Source organism: Mus musculus, chromosome 18, assembly GCF_000001635.26.
Source record: "Mus musculus strain C57BL/6J chromosome 18, GRCm38.p6 C57BL/6J".
NCBI lineage: Eukaryota > Metazoa > Chordata > Mammalia > Rodentia > Muridae > Mus > Mus musculus.
Genome location: NC_000084.6, coordinates 69,876,924 through 69,896,941, shown reverse-complemented (window position 1 = coordinate 69,896,941; position 20,018 = coordinate 69,876,924). Strand labels below are relative to the sequence as shown.

Sequence of the window (20,018 nt, the reverse complement as noted above, 5' to 3'; positions counted from 1 at the left end):
CGATATGAGGCTCAACCCACAGGAGGGAATTCATGCCTGTGACTACAGTGACCAAAGACCCATAACTGGGGAGGTTATAGGTACTACATATGAGTCTACTTCTTTTACTTTGCTAAATGGGTCAAGAGGCCACTTGGATATTTATGTGTACACTTATAGACCAGTGTTGCCCTAAGGTTTGATCCAAGAAATGTCTCATTATAATAGATAAGAGTTAGTACAGAGACTTTTGGGTGGCTGGTCGAGGTACTGAGGACATGTGCCTATCAAGTCAAAGACTGACAAGTACTCAGCCTTACGTGGAACCTCACATCACTCTCTCCGAGGCTCAGAAGAAGGGACAGAAAGGATATAAGAGCTTCAGAGTGGGGAAGAGGGCCGTGAAATATTGTCTTGGGCATTGCATGGCTATTGCTCTCATGAACTCATAGAAAATGTATTTGCTTGTATAGGGCCTACAGAAGACTGACTATTAAATATTACATCATGAATAGGGAAGGATTTCAAGCGAGTCCACTCCACCCAGGGGAGCTAATGGCAGTTGAAGACTTCACTGGCTTCAGCAACATAGCTCAGGCTCCAGAAGACAGCTTCCCACCTATGTATGCCCACATCAGTGGTCTTGGTGAAACCTGGTGGGCCACACAGTACAAATGAAAGTAAGATAAAGGCAAAGAGACACGAAAGCTAAGCAGGGTGGGAGCCTGGTGTGGTTGCAAACATGTTTAATTCTAATACTCAGGAGGCAGAGGCAGGTGGATCTCTCTGAGTTTGAGTCCATCCTGGTTTACATATAGAAAGTTCCAAGTCAGCCAGGGTTATGCAGAGAGACCCTGGCTCAAAATAACCAACCAGTCAAACAACTAGTCAACCAACCAACCAACCAACCAACCAACCAACCAACCAATCAACCAATCAAACAACCAACCAGCCAACCAGACAGACAAATGAACAAACAAAAACCTTATGGGTATGAAATCATTGAAGAGCGCATTTCATACAAAATATGAAAGAAGAACATCCCCTGGTCCCAATCCAGGGATTCATGGACTTTGACCATAGATGGATTTTAAATAAGGACAACAGACCTGAAAAAAAAAAAATCAGAGCACATTGGGGAGTGTGGCCAGAGGCTATTATCTGCATGTATGAAATTGCCAAAGAATAAATTAATTTAAAATAAAGGAAACTCACTATATTCATTTATTTACTTTTTAACCATATAAGCAAAGTAAAATCAATAAGCTGGTTCCAAGTGGGCAGCTAATGAAATTAATGTTGACTAAAAATATATATATATACTGGCATATAATTTCTACATGCTATGAGAGTTCTTCCTCCCGATGCACCCAAACAATTTGCTCAACCCTTTATTTATAGTATTTATAGTTATATTGTGATGACTATTTTATTCTATTAGCGTCCTCCTTAATCTCTGCTACCTCCCAAGCACAGCCTCCAGACAGGCTTCTAGCAACAGCAAAAGGGATGGTTTTTTTTTTTTTTATCGTCTATTCTCTGGGGTTTTCCAGGTTCATAGCATTTATTCAATAAATGTTTTTTTGAGTGACTAGAATACAGTTAGGATTATCTAAAGCTAAATTCTAACTGGATGGCAGAAAAATGTCTGTATATTTGATACCCATGTAACAAAACAAATTAAAACCCACCGTATTCAACCCAATGGCATGTTTGCATAGATTTCATTTTTTGTTCAGCACTTGAAGTTAAAAGCTTCCGTGATTTTCAAGGTAATTTATGTCACCAAACAAAATGCACATTTTGAAAATAAATAAGTGAGTCTGCTAATGAGGAATCATGGTGCTATATATGCAAAAATTTCAAGTCAATGAAATAAAGATATAGTTTCTATGACAATTGAAAGCAAATAGATGTTAATAACTATGCCTTTCACAGCAAAGCCTTGTTTGCATTGGAAAGGACTCTAATTTTGCCACTGAATCTGACACGATTCTCTTATGACTAGATGTAGGTTATATTGTACTTACTGTGTCTCTGCTTGAATACATGGCGAACATCTTAGCATCATCACCTCCAAAACAGACCTCCTATCCTTTCCTTTGAACCCACTCCTTACAGCCTTCAATCTTGAGAGAGGACAGCATGGCTCCATTCTTTCAGTTCTTGCCTCCAAACAAGTGAACAAGTAACACACAACTTCAAATCCTTAAAAGGCTGTAAGGGGGAGCTTTTCTTGGCCTCACATCTGCAGTGTTAGCCACATGGGCTGGGCTCGGGGACTCATGGCTGTGTTTACTCACACTCTTGGAGCTACATGTTCAGTCTACCTTTGATGATGTTTAATAGCAAGAGTCATCTAAAGAACAATTTTAAGGGATGCGCCTCAATGAGAGTAGATCCCACTGGCTAATATATTTGAATACTTGGTTCCTATTTGATGTTGAACTGTTTAGGAAAGATTAAGAGTTCATAATTAAGAAAGATTAAAGATTAAGAACAGTTTAGGAAAGATAAACTATTTAGGAAAGATGAAGAGTTCCTAAAAGTTGGAATTGTGCTGCGAGTGGTGGCGCATGCCTTTAATCCCAGCACTAAGGAGGCAGAGGCAGGCAGATTTCTGAGTTTGAGGCCAGTCTGGTCTACAAAGTGAGTTCCAGGTCAGCCAGGGCTATACAGAGAAACCCTGACTCAAAAAAACAAACAAAAAAACAACAACAACAACAAAAAATTGGAACTTGGGGCATGCTTTGAGATTTCCAAAATCTTGCCACATTCCCAGTATGCTGTCTGTCTGTGACTTGTGGATCAAAAGATGTGAGCTCTCCTCTGTTCCTGGTGCCATGACTTTGCTCCACCACCATTGACTCTTACCCACTGAAACCATAAACCCAATTACATGTTACTCTCTTTTATAAATTGCTTTGGCTATAGAAATACTAATGTTTTCATAGACCGTCCACCAAACTCCCATTTCTGCCCCATTCAGACTCTCGGGTTTTTAATTAAATTTATTCTTTCCCTTTGAAACTTGTTCTCATCACAGAGTAGAAATTTATGATGAGAGTTGGTAAGCCCTAAGTCATAAAGACCCTATCAGAGTCCTATATTGAAGTACAGAAGCATTGAGTTGGGAAACAAGATAGAGGTCCAGCGCTCAGCAGATTTCCAATACAGTGGGGCTAGCCTGAAGGAGCCTACAGTAAACAGGATAAGACAGAGTGGGTTTAGAGCTAATTCCAATCATGTAGACAAGGAACTCAAGGGAGGAAATATACAATTAAGAAGACACAGTTATTGCCCTGAAAATTATCAAATGCCCCCAATGGATCCAGAGAAACAGTGCTAGTATATCATGTTTAAGACTAAATGAAAAAGAAAAAAAAAAAAACCAACAACAACAACAACAAAACAACCCAGGGTTTCCAGGAGCTTTGACATGTTCTTCCAACATCAGACTCCCATCTACCCGACTCTTAGAACACTCCCATTCCGCACCACATAATTGAGCACCTAATTATATTTTTCTTAGTAATGCTTGTTGTTTTTTTTTTCAGGATGGTTAGTCCCCTACTCCCACCAGATTGTAAACCCACTAAGGCCTGTGAACATATGTGACTGTATAAATTTGAATGAGACCTTTGAGATCCTCTTCTGTTGACAGCTGCAGAAGAAGAAGGCTGACAATTTGTGGCTTGTCCTAGTTCCCACAGCCAATCTGTGTTTGGAAAATTTCCTATAACCGCCCTTTGATTGGTGGAGAAAGGAGGTATAATGCAGAATAACCCCCACCCGCCCCCCAGAGATGTGGTTACAATATGTTTGGGTTTTCTCACCTTAGAGACAATGTAAAACGCTGAAATTTTTAGTCTAGATTTTTAAGGTGATGTGGGCCAGCTATCAATTTATTATATCAAATAATAATAATATCATCATTATTATTAATATTATTAATTATTATTATTTATTATTATTATTTTGTGCTCATTGAGGCTTGAATACAGAAATGATGGGGACCCTTTATTCTTAGGAAATTCTTTTCTAAACAGGATGAGAGATAAGGTCTGACCATGAATGAGAAGCAGCAGTTGGAATCTGACCTGTCTTTAGTAGACCAGAGGGGAAAATGGAAGCATAACAAGACTCTAAGTCAGGATTCAGAAGTGAGAATGCCATGCTGCAATGCGATTAATTAGGCTGTGTCCTGATGTCAGATGGTCTTACTGGATAGAACAGTGACTTGCCCTGAGGAACTCTATTTTACAGGCAGTGTTTGACTCCAGCTTACTGCAAACACAGAGACAGGATGCCTCTGTACCTTGGTGAACTCATAAACAACCCAGACTGCTTAGTACCATCTGGGAGCCACATAGCAATAACTTTTTCCCAAAAGGAAAGAGGTGCCAACCTATAAATTTATCAAAGTAGTCTGTGATCATATGAGCTCATGAGTGCCTTAAAATAACTCCAGGCAAAACAAGCCTGAGACTAAGAAAATGGTGTATAACCCTTGCCTGGATTCCATGAAGAAGAACGAGCACATATAACACTGGGAAGGTGGTAGTCCCTTACCCAACTGTCATCTGAACACTTGGTCTCTGTATCACAAAGCCAACAAGTAGCGAACTCCCAACTCAGGAGACTTGAGTTGGAGTCCGTCCCCATTGTAGACATAGCCTACTGAAATGATTGCCTGTCCATCTGCTCATGAGTTTATCTGAACCCAGCTCTGTTCCTCACCTCCATGGTCCCCTTCCTCACTTCTATAGTTCAGCTAGATGCTGAGGTTAGGCTTAAACCTGAGACTCTGAGACCACAGTCCTTAGCATCTTTAGCAGACCTCCAATTTCTTGCTTCTGCCTCTAAATGAAGACTTGTTGAAACTCCTTAAACTCTATTAAAGCCTCTTTAACCCTTTGTAGATGTATTTTATGTCCAATATGTAATCTGAGAGTTATATTAGTAATTAGTGTTGGAATAGACTACCCAGTACCATATACGAAAATAGGCATGGATACATGTATCTATAACTCCAAAATTGAGAGGCCAGTGTTGTGGATGGCCCTGGTGATGCCTGTATTTTGATATTAATTCTGCTTTCCCAGGAGGGGTTTTTTGGACGGGGACAGCAAGAAAGCAAGATGTAGCTACAGGTGTCTCCCAGCTTATATGGTGAATCCTGGCGGATTTGAATCACTATGGCCTTCAAGATTAGGATTCTAGTTGTTGAGCCCAGGTACAATTGTTTTTGAACTAAGTTTTTGTGGTGTTTCCTTCACATGGAAGTTTGACTGGGTTCAAGAGAGAAAGGGATGGCAGCAAAGCATGGTTTTGCCATATGTGCACCACAAAGGCCATGGGGGTTTTGAAGCATGGGGCTGGCGTGGTAGTGACCCACTAGTGGGAACTTAGCGAGCTGGGTGGAGAGATTATGGAGCTCTGAGTCAGAGCCTCCACAAGATAAGAACTGGCCGGCAAAACTGCCAGGGCTGAGAGTAGCTGGGTGTAGCACAGGAACTTGCCATTCTTTTTAATATTTCCCGCAACAGGTCAGAAGCAGGGACGTCCCTGGTTCATCGAGAAACCCCATTAAAAAAAATAGGATTGAAAAGATGGAAGAAGACATCCAAAATTGACCTCCTCCTTTATACGTGTGCACATACATATTCATGTGCACATGCATATACAAGTGCATATAACACACACACACACACACACACACACACACGACTGGAATAAACAGAATCTCTATTGTCCTTGAGAAATCATCAAGGGAACTAGAACTACTTGGAATAATCGCTGCCTTCAAAACCAAAAAATATAGTTACCTAACCATTGTTAAGTAAGTTCTGCTGCTTGGAAAAGATACAAGTTATGTTCACCTATATTTCTGGCATAGTGTATTTATGGCAGAGTGAATGAAAGATGCCTTTAACCCAGCTGACTAAACTTGGATATCTTAGGAGATTTTTCTATCATTCGAGCTTAACTAGAGAGGCCTGGTTTGTGGTAACCATTAACCATGAGGGCTGAGATTGCAGAAAGACCCCCACCCCATCCCAAGATGGCCAGATTTTGTGGCACACATATGGTAATCCTGACATTTGGGAGGTTGGGGCAGGATAAGCGCAAGTTAAGACCAGCCTGAACTACATAGCAAAACCCTCTTTGTAAAATTGCATGTTAGGTTTTGTAGACATCACTGTGCCCTGTCACCTCTTACTGTCAGTCAAGATCAACCCTGGTGTGTTCTTCAACATAGTGGTCGATGGTGAGCCCTTAAGGCATGCTTCCTTTGAACTGTTTGCAGATAAAGTTCAGGAAAACATTCATACTCTGAGCACTAGAGGAAAGGATTTGTTTATAAGGGTTCTTGCTGTCACAGATTAAAGTGTCATGGTGGAGACTTTATAGGCCATAATGACCCAGATGGAGAGGGAGAGGCCATCTGCTGGGAGAAAAGTAAGAATGGGAACCTCATACAGAAACTGATGGGCCCCTAGTAGCCTGTTAGCAACAAATGCTGACCAAACCTAACCCCAAGGCCTCATCTGTCCTGCCAACAATGAGAGGTTGAATGGGATCGTGAAGAATATACTGTTGTTGCCTGGCTTCCTTCGCTTAGAGCAATCATTTTTATATTAATATTGCTCATGCAATGGGGGATTTGGAGTGCTTAAACTATTTAACTCTTCAATTTGTTTAATCCCTGACCTGTTCATGGGTATGTGGATTATTTCCAGGGTCTACCTTTGACAACTAAAACTGCATTGCACATATGTATACAAAACTTTCTATAGATGTCCATTTTAATCTCTTACTTAGGTGCTAAAGACGGAAACTGTTAAGTTGTATTGCTCTTGCTGTGTTTCATTTTCTAAAGAGTGGTGGCAGTCTGCCACCCTGCCAGGAGCAAGAATTGCACTTGCTCCCAACCCTCACCCACAGTTACTGAACAGGGAGCCTTGTCACTGTAGACATTTTATTAGATTCACCCTGTGGCTCCACCTTGTACTTCTTTAGCTAATGATATCAAAACATCTCTTTATAAGCATATTTAATACCTGTGTATCTTTCTGATGGTTTCATTCATATATAATATGGACTGTGATTATAGTCACCCATATCCACCATTGATCTCTGTCACTCCCCTTCCTTTCATCTTAACTCCTTCCCACCATGGCTGCCTGCAGATACATCATGGAAGCCGGTGACACTCTCTCCTGCAACAGCCATCAATAGCCAACTGCTCCTCAAGAAAATATGGGACCTCATAGGACCTCCTCTATTCACGTTGTAATGTTGAGTGGCCCAGTCTTATGCGTGCATCTATTGGTGCTGTGTATTTATGATTGCAGAAGCCATATCATATCTAGATGGCGATATTTCACGGCACTCCTCCTCAACTTCTGGTTCTTATTATATTCTTGCCAGCTGCTCTCATCCCCATCATGATGTCCCCTGGGGCCTTGGGGGGTTGATATAAATGTCCCATTTAGAGATGGGTCCTCACAAGTCATTTATTATGATCACTTCATCTAGATATGAGTCTCTGCATTAGCAGTCACTCTGAAAAATCGAGCTTCTCCCTCACATCGAGAGCAGCATTTATCTATGAATAGAAATGAATATGGAGGAAGAAGCTTTGCAACATGTCCATTTACCAAAACATTCATGGTATGATCCTCTATTGGGTCCATAATCTCTGCAGCCATAGGCTTTTGACTGAGTTTATAGTACTAGATGTCTATTTGCTCCAGTAGAGCAAGCCTCAAATCCAATCATGAAGTGGTTGGTTTTGCTACTATTAACCTACTAGACATATCTTCCCTGACACACTGTTATTGTACAAGTAACGGTGCACAGTTGATACGATCATTGATAAAATTTTTTCTCTCAAGTGTATTTTTCTGTTGCTGTTGATAAAATTCCATGACCAAAACCAACTTTTAAAGGAAGGGTTTTCTTGCTTTACGAGTCTATAGTCATAATCTTGTCATAGTCCGTCATCAGCAGATGATGTTAAGACGGGAACTCAAGAAGGGCAGCAACCTGGAGGCAGGAGCTGATGCAGAAGCTATGGAGACGTGTTGTTTACTGACTTGTTCCATGTGACTTGTACACACTGCTTTCATATATGCCCCAGGACCTCCTGCTTACCGGCACAATGGGCTGGGCCCTCCCATATCCATCACTAATCAACAAAATGCCCATACAGACTTGCCAAGCCTATGGAAGCAATGTCTCAGTTGATGTTTCTCTTCCCAGATAACCCACACCTTGACTCAAGTTAACACAAATGAATAAGAACACGCCCCTAGAATTATCTTCTAGTGCTATGAACGTTAGTCGATAGGAAGGGAGCTTCCAGCTCAATTCTAACTTGATTTCTCTGTGTTCTACGAAGCTGGTATGAGATGCCTTCATTCTTACCATCTAATTTGGTGGTCAACCAAGAGCACTAGCCATATCCAGTATTCTTGGGGTGGGACTCTGGGACTTCTACTCCCAACAATTCAAAAAAAAGTATCCCACACCTGGCACTGGGGGGTTTAGATTTAAAAGTCTGTGATTCTGAGGACAGCATCATCTACCTATTATGCCTTTATTCCAATATCTTTATATATCTTTAATATATTATATATTATATATACATATGTATATGTATACAAATATATGTATACATACACACACGCATATATGTGTATATATGTATGTAAATACACACACACACACACACACACACACACACACACACATATATATGCCTTTATTTGCAGGAGAGAAGGAATATTTATTGAACAAGCCAAATCCTGTGTCATCATCTGACTCTTCTGACAGCTTTTTCTCACCCTCATTTTCCTCTTCTGCAGCAGGGGCAAAAGCAGCAGCAAGATCAACAGGGCCAGCAAGATCAACAGGGCCAGGGGCAGCAGAAACAGCCACAGCCCCGTCAGCAGGCACACCGGAGAGCTTGCCAACACCCTGCCTGAAGACAACATACAAGATTTTTCCCTTTAGTTCACTGATAGCCCTATGACTGGTCACCATCCACTTCGACTTTCGTGCTGTCTAGGATTTTCTTTATGTTTTGGCACTGGGAGAGGAGTTGCCCCCAAGGGCACCCACGAGGTCAGAGGTGGCATAGGATATGTCAGCTGCAGCGATGGCCCTCATACTTGCAACCTTCGTGATATCAGGCAGCAAAACGCAATCTCTCATATTTTCTTTGTTAAAGTATCTGTTGAAATATTTGGCCCATGTAAACCTAGTAACATGCTTTGTTGTAATTGAGTTTTTTAAGTTTTTAATATATTATGGAGACAAGCCCTTTATTAGGTGTGTAATATCAAATAACTTCTCAAAGTCCCAAGATTGATTTTACTCTCTCATTTTTGCATTTTTTTTTGTTCTGTATTTTTAATTTTCATTTTGGCAGAACCATACTATGCAGCCCTAGCTGGCCTGGAACTTGCTATGTAGACCGTTCTAGGCTGGAAATCACAAGATCTGCCTACTTCTGCCTCCTAAAGTGCCTGGATTAAAGGCTAACTGACTGCCAGCCTAGCTCCAGGTTCAGTGAAATACCCTGTCTCAAATAACACAGTGACTAGAGCTGAGCACCTGATGACCTCCCATAACCCCAGTGAACACCAGCACCTGTCCTGGCACACACCATATCCTGTACGTGTAAATACTACATAGGTAGCATCTACTACACTCACATACAGAAGGATGATGTCAAGTAGATATCATTGTTTCCTTCTTTATTGTAAGAGGGAAATGTCTAGTTCTGCCTTGTTCATACACAGTTACCAGTAAACTTTTCTTATAGGTCACCATTATCTCTCAGAGAAACTTGGCTCCTATCCAAGACACCGCTAATCGTGAAGTGTATTCAGTAGAGAGGTGGGAACAGGCACCTTTCCTGACTTTGTGCAAGCTCAGGGTCCTACGTGAAAAAATTGACAGCTCATCATCAGACTGAGAAAATTTGGTTCTATTCCTTCTTCGCTGAGGATTCTTATGGGAGTAAATTATATCTGATGTTTCATCAGCATCGCTGGATGCTATCGTGGGGATTTTTTTTCTTGTGATGATGTGACATATGGCAATGATTTTTATCTATGTGTTTCATGAAGAGAATGAAGATCAGTGCAGAAATGATTCTGAATCCACTGAGACCCAGCAAGCAATAGCTGAGTGATGCCTGACCAAGGTACTAGAAAAGAATTGGTCGTTCAAATGCTGTGAGTTTGCCCCTTCATCCCTTTTGTCCTTTATTGGTGATAAATTCATGTAAGTCAATGGTGCTGCTTGCAGCCAGCTGGTGGTCACTTTGTTCATGAAGTCTCACCAACACAACAGTGAGAACTGCAAGCAAAACCATGACCATGACACACACACATGTTGCTATACTACGTTAACAACAGAAGCTCCCATTGCATCTTGAGAAATTTTCGCTTCAGTTCTCGGTTTGGAACTTCTCGTATAGGACTTACCTGGAGAAATGCATTCCTTCAGAAGCTTTACGGTATCAACAGTGTTTTGGTGATGAGAATTATTTGTGTCCGTGACTCTTCTTCCACTATAGTCCCTCCTATACTTCTAATGTCCCCATAGACAAGCCCTACATGGCAAGGGAAATGCTTCTGGTCTGCTATTGTCATTCAGAATGAATTTCTTTCAGGACATGGGTGACATGCCAATGTTGCTTGAGCCATCTTGCACTGATGCTGTTGGGATTTTGTGAGGAGCGGGTGTGGCCACGGCCCCAAGATGGCGCCAGGGACTGCTGCCAAGTCTTATGATTGGCACCTGACTTCCTCATATCCCTCAAGATAGCCACGTACCTTGAGCTGCATTACGCAGATGCACCACGACGTAAGATCGGATGATGTGACGAATGTTGTCCTGAGCCAATGAAGTGTGCCTACATGGACTGAGGTGATGGGGAGTGGACAAGAGGGTATAAAGGGGGATGGCCAAGAGAGGTCGGGCATTCTTTTTTCCTGGACATTGAAAAGTTCCTGAACAAACTGCCTTGAGAAGGACATCGGTTTCATCTCTTCTTTTCTGCTGGTCGGAGACAGTAGCAACAGTATTTTGCTTTATTCTATTTTCAGATTTGCCTATTTTATTTTGTGAATGTTTGCCTGCAGATATGTACCTGCACTGCACGCATGGCTGGTGCCTGACAGAGGCCAGAAGGTGGTATCTGATACCCTGAATCTGAAGTTACAGATGGTAGTGAACTACCATGTATGTGCTGGGAACTGAACTTGGGTCCTCTGTAAGAGTATCAGGTGCTCTCAATGTCTGAGCCATCTCTTTATCTCCAAAATCTATACTTCACTGTTATTACCATTGGTTTGGTGAAAAGTACAGCCTGCTTCAAGTGACTGATGACGTGGCATTTTAGAACTAATGTTATCTATAAATTGGAGATAGCCTCGATATTGTGCTGTTATATAATATTATTGTATTCACACCACACATCCTGTGTATATTTAACAATATGTATAAATAGTAAATGCTGTAATGTAAAAGAGTTACATTTTGCAAAGCAAAATGGAACTTGTAAAAACAAAACAAAACAAAAAAATTGCAAGCTGCTACTGAACTCTCTCAGACAGCTAAAGTGGAAGTTGATTCTAGAAAGGCCATTATGGGGGTAATTGCCCAAGAGAATGTTTTCTTACACAGGAAATTAAAGACAGAGAAAACCTTATTAAAAGTAAAAAAAAAAAAAATGTAGGTTCTTGCATCTGCCAGGACATGTAGCAGAGCTTGCACCCCTTCTGGGAGTAATGACTAAACTGAATCTCAGTTAGATCCAGAATTTAAGTTGAATTTCAAGAGGGCAGAACCTTGAATAAGAAAGGGGAAAATATTCAGGATGTTTTATACAGTGAGGTTCCCCCTTCCAAAAATGATATTTTTAAACTGTTATTCCCCCCAAAAAAGGTAAAGTGAGGAGTTTATTGCTTATATTAAATGCAAGATCAAAACACTTGGATTGGTACTTTTGAAAAATCTGGTTCTCCACCCATATTCACCATATGTAAGTGACTCTAGAAGCTAGATATGCTAAGATATTAAAAAAAATGCCTGTCACTAACATTACTCTTGAATTCTTAGCAAAATTGATAATTATTGACATAGGAACTTGGGTGTGTGTGTGGATGCATACGTGTAGTATGTCGTGTATGTGATATGTGAATGAATATGTGTAGTATGTCGTGTATGTGATATGTGAATGCATGCATGTAGTATGTTGTGCATGTGATATGTGAATGCGTATATTTGAAGAGGAAAAAAAAACAAGTCAAAATTAAAAATGTTAATTGGACAACATTTTTGAATGTCTTAATTACAGTGATTCCTCATTTGAATTAATTTAGCAAATAATCAACTTATTTTCTCTTTGGTCTACACTCTGCAGTCCTCTGGATTCAAATTCTGAGGTGCAGCTTTATTGACGCCACCGCTTCCCCATCTCTGCATTAATTTATAGGAATAGTGATTATACTCTGTCATGCAGCTAGACATTTTTTGGACAAGATGTCATCTACATTCATTAACAGCTCATTTATTTGCCATTATAAGTTTTGCATAAGTGAATTTTCCAGATAACCAAAATTAAATCCGTGACATTTTACTTTAACCATGTTGATGGAAAGAGCTCAAATTCCCTCATTTCTTACAGAAACTATTCTTATGAAGATGCCAAGTGAGTCCGGACAATTTTGAGGAGGAAAGTATCTCATGGACGGGAATTAGACTGTGATGTGAAATTTAAATGATGCACAATGACATACTACTCTCACAAGATGTTTAAAGAAGAAAACGGTCACACTATAATGCGGAATAGCAAACCAAGAATGCAAAACTAAATTTTACACCATTTCAGTAACAGGATATAGGGTTTGCACAGAAAGTCTGGACCATGACGAAGTATTAAGAATGTTTTCTTCTGAAGAGAGGATTAGAGATGATTGTAATGTATTTCTCCTCAAACTTTTATGTTATTTACCTAAGCATATTTTTTTTTACATTAGGGTTTTCCCCCAAAGGCTGTTGTTTTATAACTTACATAATAGATCCCATATTTGCCCCTTATTACCCCGTGCCTATTACATTTTAAGTAATGAGTAAGTGACTATATCAATAATGATTATCAGAACATCCATTCATTTGACCTGAAATCATTCCCAAGGCAATTTCCATGAAGAGGCTGCACTTGAAGTGTATCAAGGTGAAGTCCATCTTGTAGCTTTCTTCTGTCCCATATTTATTAATTTTGTAGTCGTTTATAATAAATACAAAGAAGTTTTTTAGGGAATATAACACAGGTACCTCAATTGGTAGCTATAGTCTCCAAAGCAAAGTAAGAAACATGCTGTTTACAGCTGTTCTCCGAGTTAAACCTGTTAGGTGAAAATGGATGGTAAGAGTCAGCTATCGTGTGATTGACTGCCCACATCAATCATAAGAATGGAAATAAAGTCCAAGAATCTGTGATCTGAACTATGATATCTGCTAACAGCTAAGTCTTTCCTTGAATTCTTCGTGAATCATCAAACAGCACCTTCACTAGAACACTTCATTGTAGTTTCTAAGGGAGCCATACTTAATCTTTGTAGTCACCGAGGCCTGAATGACCACAGTGGAAGGGAGTGTTGTCATTTGTTTGGCCACAACGAAGACTGTTTTAAATAATAGCTACCAGTGTATGGGCGTGCATGTGAACAATGTATTCTCAGAGAGTGCTGGAGTGTTCTACCTAGATTCCTCTTAATTCATTCTATGAACAAGAAATTTATATTCTTCTGTGCCTTAATTCCCTCACTTGTAAGAGATGCTAGCATTAGAATCTACCCTATGAGGTCTTTGAGGGCATTAAAGGTGTTAAATCAAACACTTTTTTAAACCATAATTCCTAAGACATTTTATATAGTCAATAATTATTAGCGTTTACTTATGATTCATAATTAACGTATCTCTGAATGTAAATATTCATAAAATCATAATGAGCCAAAACCATCATGGAATAATAGCAAGTCCAGAACAGGAGTCAGGACACAGGAATCTGCAGGCCACTCTAGGCTCCCACCTCTTTTAAGTATATAAAAAAGTTATTGGGATGTAGCCTCATCCGTTCTTTGCAAATTCTCTGTGCTGAAATCTTGGCTATAATGGGAAGACATGAGTGGCTGCAACTCAGTCCTAGCAAGTAAAGCCTTGAACGCCACCTGTACTGCTCTAGAGAAGCTGCCACCCACTTGTCCAGACCTGAAAGAGCAGCCAGGAAAAATATATGACACTTGAAGGAAACCCCGTATGTGAAGAAATAAGATAGGAAGAGACAGCCTGAGGAATGACTCTGAGTCACTGCTTGGCAGGAAAAGAAGCAATAGTAAGGTTAAAAACCAAGGGGGAAGAACCTCTACCACACAACATCAAGGCACGGACAGCAGTTGGCTTATTTGAGAACAAGAAGGAATCCTATCAAAGAGAAAGGGGGAAAAAGAAAGAAAACTGGAAGTTAAGATCTTACGGTGGATCATGGAGAACTAGGAAGGCCATCTTTACTTTATATAGGTCTGTGAGATTAGGCAGTAAGAAACTACTTACTCAAATTAATCAATAGTGCTCTATCTAAATTATTTTTTAAAAAAAACAACAACAATCAACCATGCATGTGTGCTAATCATGGATGTTGATGCTCATGGGGCTGGAGAAATGGACGGCTCCATCACTAAGAGCTCCCACTATCCTTCCAGAGTTCGGATCCAGGTACCCACTCTGAGGGGCTCACAACCACCTGAAACTCCAGCTCCAGGAGATCTTATACCTGCCTGTAATCTCTGTGAGGATCCACATACACATGTACACAGACACCCACAATATACTTTGGCATGCACACACCCACATACACATACTATGTGATCTAGAAACATACAATATGAAATACAAAAATATATTAAATATTTACAAAAGAGCATTGATGCTAGTGATAAAGTTACTAAGACTCAGAAAATGAAAGCTGGAAGTCAGCCTAACAGAAAGTTGTTGCAAGTTCAGGGGTGGACATCTATGATGACAAGAAATGAAGGCTATGGGAACTGTTCTGAACTGCCTTACAGTCTCTGCAAAGATGAAAAACATTGCTTATTCTCATGACAAAAATGCCATAGAAACTATCAGGCCAAGTGACTCTCCTGAGGCTCAATACTGAATCCATGACTGCAAAGCCATGCCTCCAATCATTCCTTTTGACTTAGGGTTGGCCAACAAATGAAAATATCAAAATGAACACCCAAAGTTTGCCCAAATGGTCAAAGTATAACTATGTAAGCCACATTACATATAATGAATGCAAAGCCCCCATTCTCAAGTGATGGATAACCTCATATGCCCAGCTGGAGGAGAGTAAGGGCCAAGCTGCTTGGTGGCCCTGTATTCTAACTAGAACTCCTAAAATCCCCATGAGTCTTCAATCAACCTATCACAAGTTAAAGTGGTAAAAACTGGAAATATGTGTTTAGACACAAGCCGCTTCTATGCAACCCCAATTTCCCACAGGATCATCAACATTCCTCTACATTTGGACTGTGTATTCTATTCTCTCATCAATCTTTGGTAAAAGACCAATGGGTACACAAAGGCACTTGACTGTTGAACGAGGCTACAGGAGTACAGAGCTTTTACTAGTTTCTATCTCTAGAGATGAAAATTCTTGCCTTGTGCTGTGTTCTAACTTGGGAACCAGTGGATGCCTGCTTAGATGTTAATTAGATGTATTCAGTACTGACACTCTGAGCTACGAGAGTTTTTTCTCTGATATGCCTTCTGTGGTTCCATCGTTGTGAGGATGTTCTTGGGAGAGTGGTGTGTGGAAGCTCTGCATTGTTGCACATATAGTTGGACTCATCAAGAGCATCAAGGACTGGGAAGTTGAATTGAACTCAGTTTAGACTACAGCATCATTTCGGTTGGACTCAGAGCAAGATGCACGAGCCAAGGATCCCTGAAATGTCTTCTTTCTCTTCTTCAGTCTAGGAGGATAATAATAATGTGTTTAATAATTACTGGCCTTGGGTACTTAGTAATGTATAAGTGAGGGTTTTGCTGCTGTGACCCTCTCTCACTACTTAAATCCATAAATAGTTACAGAGGATAAAAAGGTCAGAACGAGGCAAACCCCTCAAAATGCTTGCTTTGAATGGCAGGCGTATACAGATTCTTATTGTCATCATCGGCTTTGCAAAGTTTTATTTTTCTAAAAAGTGTATGTGTTCTTACAGAGTGGAACAAATACGAAATAAATTACATTACACTGGCTTATTTAATTTCTTCTAGCATATTTGAAAAAAAAAGAAAAGAAAACGAAAATTAGCTTATTTCCTGATATGACAGATGGATGTCTGGCAACTACATTTTAAAAATGATTTTAATAAATGAGAGTAGGCAAAATAATAACATTTTTCTGGCATTTAAACCTATTATAAATGAATAAAAAAGGCACAGTCTTACCTTAATGAAATATTTCAGCCAAAAAGTCATTCATTTTTATTTGTTATGTGGATAAATAAATGTGATTCTCCCTGAGTCCCCTCATTAATTCCACTTCTGTTTTTCCTCTGTCATTTCACATTTCTCTCTATCTCTTCTCTTCTCTGGCTTTATTGTTCACTTCAAACAGCAATCATAATTGTTTGAGTACATAAAATAAAAACGTTTGCCTTTGGAAGGGATGGTCTTAGCGTGATGTACATTAGTTTCCCATCATGCTCCCTACTCATAAATTACGTATATGTGAATTGTTCCACGGAGTTCATCAAAATTAGGTAAATATTATTCTAATTCAACAAATAGGTGCTAATGAGGACATATTTGCAAACAATGAGACTTTTTTTTTGAAATGCCTATGTTACCACCCATCATTTAAAAGCACATTTCTTCATGTACATACACTGAAATGTGTATTTTAGGCCATTATAAGTACTATAAGTACAACGACTGTGTCTAAGAACAATTTGTACTTTTGCATAGGCAATTTTCTCAGTCTATTATAAACAAATGCACTTTTTATAGAGCGCATTTAGATGTATTATTTCTAGGCTTCAAAGTGTACTCTTCTTATGAAGAGCATTAGAAGAAATGCTAATGGAGCCATCTTGTGGATTTCACTGGGGTAAGGGGTGAAGCAGCTTCAAGAGTGGAAATGCAAACAAAAGATCCTCCCTGTGTGCACAAGATGTGCCATCCTGGACTCCCAGCACTACAGTGAAGTCAATGAGGAGGCCGAGCTCTCACAGAGAATAAATAGGACCTAACAAACGACGACCGGCTGTTTACATCTACCCCAAAGTCAAAGCAAAGTCGTACCATGGCCATCTCTCCCTTCCTTCTTGTGGTCTTGGCACATTTGTCACTTACAGCAGGTCTTTTAATTTCTCGACAGAATGAAAGAAACATTGCCCGTCTTATACCATTTTGTGACTGACACGTTGCATGTCACATGAGACTTCTGGGGTTAAGTGTGGGGTTTGCTTCTGTTACCTTCTCTTACAGCATGTCCTGGTCATGTGTCCCACAAAGCAGAGTCCAATTCCTTCATGTAGTTCTTAAGGCTTGTATGAAATGCCATAGTGCCCCACTCTCCTGAGATACCCATCCCATCATCATGAATCGATACAGCCCACACTCAATGTGCATGCCCAACAGACAGACATCTTGAGAAAGGAAGTAGGTCGGGATGTAAGGTGAGCACGGTGCCGTATTTACAGCCTAACAGGTTTCCAGTTGCATTGGACTCAGTGTCCTCTCTCTACTTCTTAGCTTACCTACAAATTTCCATTTTTATCCATTGTAAATATTGTATCAGCTTACCTGAAGGGTTAGCTTTTAAAACACCCCCCACCCCACCCCACTCCACACACACACAATTCTGCCAATGGCTGAGAATTTGTAAAATACTGTTAATTATATATTTCTGGTTTAAACCTCCCAGAAATCGTGGAATGTGACCACCATTTGGAGATCAGGGCACAGGCTTCCCCATAACTCATCTTTCCTGCCACAGATTTACCAACCCTGCAAATAGAGAGATGAACAGAAGAGTCCCAACCCCAAAGAAGACTCAGTATCGAGCAGTGCCCTCTGCTATCTCTTCTAGCCTGTGCTCAGCATGGGATTGCTGTCCTAGTTGACTGTTTTCTGGGTCCAGTGATATACCCAGTGCTTACTGTAAGATGTAACGGGTAACATGGCTCACCTCTGACAATGACCAGGACTTGGACCAGGGACACCCTGCCTTAATTCTCTAATTCCTGGGGTGGCTGACAGATCTGGGGCTTCTTACCAACCATTCATTCTATGGGCTTTCTACTCCCGAGTATCAAACCATTGCAACTAGCCTCATTTCTCTCCTCACCTCTATCTGTCTTTCAGGATGCCAGTGGGCCCACTTCTGTATCTCAGCGTCACTCCTCAGCCTCTTCCTGGTACTTTCTGCCTTTTCCTGACCTAGACAATCCAGGAATGCAATTGCAGTTACAGTTTTTAGCCCAAGCATGTCATAGTTGAGAAGCAAGAAGGCATCTTATGGCTTTCGTTTTAAAGGTTTCAAATTGTATGAATTTCCCCCCTCCATTAATTTTGTTCTGAACCTGTAAGTGCCATCTGGGATCCTTTAAGTTTTCTCAATCAGTGTCTGTGGTTTGAAAAACACCCTCAACTTGCCTCATCGTTGGCTGTTGGGAGAACTGATGCTCTGTTCTTTGTTCTGCTCCGTACCACCTGAGAGGCAAGTCTCTGCTTACGGATGCAGAGACTGAGGTGTTTTTAATGGATGAGAGGGGCTGGGAGAGTAGCCTTGACACAGAACCAAATTAAACAGAAACGGGATCCCTGTGAGGCTGCTGGAGTTGGTGGGATCCTGGGAATCGTTTATACTCCTTAAATACAAATCATGGCTGCATCCCGTGAGCACGCGCGCGCGCAAACACACAGACACACACACTGTATACCTCCGCCATGTATCTGCTAAGCAACCATCTCCACCTTCCCCCAGAAAGGGAGCTGGAGCCTCAGCGGGAGTAAATGAGCTCCCTGCAGGTTTAAAAAGCTGTTCCCTGATCCAAACTGGGGTGCTTGAGCAGTTCCGATAATGAAATGAAATGAATTTTCGACAGTTATACAAGCGCTGTTCAGCAGACCCAGACAGGCATTTCCATTGGTGCTCACCCGGCGAACGAGTTTATCACAGATGTTCCATCTCTAAAGACGGCTTTGTGCTGTGGTTTAAGTATCTGTCTTTCTGAGCAGGTCCTTTCGAAAGGTTATCCACATCTGAGCATCAAACATGGTGCCCAGCCTGACTCCTCTCTGTCCCTGAGGCAACTGGAGCGAGTGCTTCCTTCTGCTGGGCAAGCTTCCAGAAGAATCACGAGACTGTAGGAGGTCTAAGGGCAGTGCAGTTCGAGGGGTCTGGGTGGGGGTGGGGTGAGCAACAGAGCCCCACCTGCATACACAAGCACACACATACCCATGGCTGAACTATGCCAAGAATTTCCTGATTGGAAGGAAGTTCTAAGTTTGTAAGGTTTGTACACATGAGAAAATTGCATTTCTAAGAGTGCACATGGCAATAAGAAAGGGAAATGCCAAACCGAGAAAAACACTACAATAATGACAGATAACGGTTCTTTTCTTTAATTATGATTGAAATTGGTCTTCTCCTCCAAGAAAAAGTAAATCTTCTCTCCCTTCACGACTTAGTCACTCACCAAAGATAATGTCTAATTAGCTAATATGCATATAAAAACATCTAAATCTATAGTGATCATAGGCAATTAAGGCACTATCGAATTTTTATTTTTTTTTCAAATTAAATAAAAATAATCACCGCTTATGTACATAACAATTGTTCTTTAATGTGAGTTTCATTGTTTTAGGAGTGCATTTATTTTACATCTAGGACAGCAGCAAACGTATTAGTAACGCGGGAAGATGTTCACTTCATTAATTAT

The 20,018-nt window shown here is 40.5% G+C and overlaps 1 pseudogene; it reads right to left on the bottom strand.

The window, feature by feature from the left end:
- Positions 1-531: 531 nt before the first annotated feature.
- Positions 532-9,156, bottom strand: Gm36175 (annotated as a pseudogene).
- Between the last annotated feature and the right edge of the window lie 10,862 nt (positions 9,157-20,018).